The sequence below is a fragment of the Orcinus orca genome, chromosome 8 (assembly GCF_937001465.1).
Source record: "Orcinus orca chromosome 8, mOrcOrc1.1, whole genome shotgun sequence".
NCBI classification, from domain to species: Eukaryota; Metazoa; Chordata; class Mammalia; order Artiodactyla; family Delphinidae; genus Orcinus; species Orcinus orca.
The window spans coordinates 48,582,056-48,584,716 of record NC_064566.1 but is presented as its reverse complement, the minus strand read 5'-3'; the positions used below and the strand labels follow the sequence as shown (position 1 = coordinate 48,584,716).

Sequence of the window (2,661 nt, the reverse complement as noted above, 5' to 3'; positions counted from 1 at the left end):
AAGGAGAAAAGCTGAAAATCTGCTAGAGAAAAGGATAAATTATGTTTTAGAAAGGTACATGGTACACGGGAGACATAATAAACATTTGTTAAATGAGTAAACAATCACACTAGATTTGGGAGCTTTTCTGCTTACTAGCTCTATGACCTATATGTCACTTAACCTCTTTGAAACTCAGTCTCCTAACCCACAAAATGTAGATAACAAAGCTTACTTTATAGGGAAAATCGTCAGGATTAAGTCCATATTGAGTTATACATAGAACACCTAACGACTCCTAGAGTATACTAGGTGCTCCTGTTCTGGGCTGATTCTCTCTCAAATTTGGGTTTCGGGTCTGTTCTATGAAAATTTACTCTTTAATCCAGACTTCCAGTTCAGGTTTTCTTCGCAGTTCCAAACATCCATCTTGAAATAATTCTATATGCAAAACACATTTCCTTCCTTCCCTTTAAAGTGCTGGAGAAAAACAAGTCCTCCTGCAGTAATACCTATTCAGCCACAGGGGGAAAAAATAGGTGAATGAGCAAACATCTAGCTTAGGGTTAGCACCTGCTAATTCCCTGACCTAAATTATACTCCATGGTATTTTCGTTTTTTGTTTTTTGTTTTTAATTATTTATTTATGGCTGCGTTGGGTCTTCATTGCTGCCTGCGGGCTTTCTCTAGTTGCGGCGAGCGAGGGCTACTCTTCGTTGCGGTGCACGGGCTTCTCATTGCAGTGGCTTCCCTTGTTGTGGGGCACGGGCTCCAGGCGTGCGGGCTCAGAATTCGTGGCTCACAGGCTCTAGATCGCAGGCTCAGTAGTTGTGGCATGCAGTCTCAGTATTTGTGGCTGGTGGCTCTACAGCGCAGGCTCAGTAGTTGTGGCGCACGGACTTAGTTGCTCCGTGGCATGTGGGATCTTCCCGGGCCAGGGATCGAACCCGTGTCCCCTGCATTGGCAGGTGGATTCTTATCCACTGTGCCACCAGGGAAGTCCCTCCATGGTATTTTCTGAATTTCAGTCATGATAAGAATTACCTGGGGCAGTTGTTAGTACTACAATTTTTTGTTCTCTTTACCTGAACTATATGATTCTTTAGGTTTAAGGTAAAACCCAGGAATCGGACTTTTGAACAAGCACCCAGGTGACTCTAACCTTCATGGAACAGTGGGACTATGTCTAGGAGGTGAGGATTACAATATTGGCCAAGCCACTGATTAATGTGAGTGAACAAATATTTCCTGCTATAGGAAAGGAGAGATGAAAAATACAAACAAGAGGCTGGATCTGTGAAGGTGGATGCAACATGACCCATGTCTGGACAGGTTCACCAACTTTTGGAAGACATAGGTGTACATAAAATACCTTACAGCAAACAGACTACACTCCCATTGAATGCGCAATAATGGACAAAATAGGGCTTTTGATTGTAGAGACTTGGGAAAGCTTTGTGAAGGGAGTACACTCTAAGTTAGACTACTCTCTAGAGCTCTAGAGTTTTTTCAGGTGAATGTAAAAAGGAATTCCAGGGAAGAAAAATAGTTTTAAGCAAAGTAAGAAAGGTAGAAATTTCCCATGTTGGTTCTAGTAAAAGCAAGAAAACTGAGAGATTGGTTCAAGATGGCAGAGTAGAAGAACGTGCGCTCACTCCCTCTTGTGAGAGCACCAGAATCACAACTAACTGCTGAACAATCATCGACAGGAAGACACTGGAACTCACCAAAAAAGATACCCCACATCCAAAGACAAAGGAGAAGCTGCAATGAGACGGTATGAGAGGCGCAATACAATAAAATCAAATACCATAACTGCTGGGTGGGTGACTCACAAACTGGAGAACACTTATACCACAGAAGTCCACCCACTGGAGGGAAAGTTCTGAGGCCCACATCAGGCTTCCCAACCTGGGGGTCCAGCAATGGGAGGAGGAATTCCTGGAGAATCAGACTTTGAAGGCTAGTGGGATTTGATTGCAGACTTTGACAGGACTGGAGGAAACAGAGACGCCACTCTTGGAAGGCACACACAAAGTAGTGTGCGCATTGGGACCCAGGGGAAGGAGCAGTGACCCCATAGGAGACTGAACCAGACCTACCTGCTAGTGTTGGAGGGTCTCCTACAGAGGCGGGGGGTGGCTGTGGCTCACCTTGGGGACAAGAACACTGGCAGCAGAAGTTCTGGGAAGTACTCCTTGGCATGAGCCTTCCCAGAGTCTGCCATTAGCCCCACCAAAGAGCTGGGTAGGCTCCAGTGCTGGGTCGCCTCAGGCCAAATAACCACCAGGGAGGGAACACAGCCCCACCCATCAGCAGACAAGCAGATAAAAATTTTACTGAGCTCTACCCACCAGAGCAACACCCAGCTCTAACTACCACAAATCCCTCCCATCAGGAAACTTGCACAAGCCTCTTAGATAGCCTCATCCACCAAGGGCAGACAGCAGAAGCAACAAAAACTACAATTCTGCAGCCTGTGGAATGGAAACCACATTCGCAGAAATACAGACAAAATGAAAAGGCAGAGGACTTTGTACCAGATGAAGGAACAAGATAAAACCCCAGAAAAACAACTAAATGAAGTGGAGATAGGCAACCTTCCAGAAAAAGAATTCAGAATAATGATAGTGAAGATGATCCAGGACCTCAGAAAATAAATGGAGGGCAAAGATCGAGAAG

General features: G+C 45.1%; 1 long non-coding RNA gene across 1 annotated transcript; it reads right to left on the bottom strand.

The window, feature by feature from the left end:
- Positions 1 to 588: 588 nt before the first annotated feature.
- Positions 589 to 2,402, bottom strand: LOC125965132 (uncharacterized). The gene is made up of 2 exons (XR_007478671.1): positions 2,082 to 2,402; positions 589 to 996 (listed from the first exon to the last, which is right to left on the bottom strand). It is a non-coding gene; the product is annotated as an uncharacterized LOC125965132 (long non-coding RNA).
- Between the last annotated feature and the right edge of the window lie 259 nt (positions 2,403 to 2,661).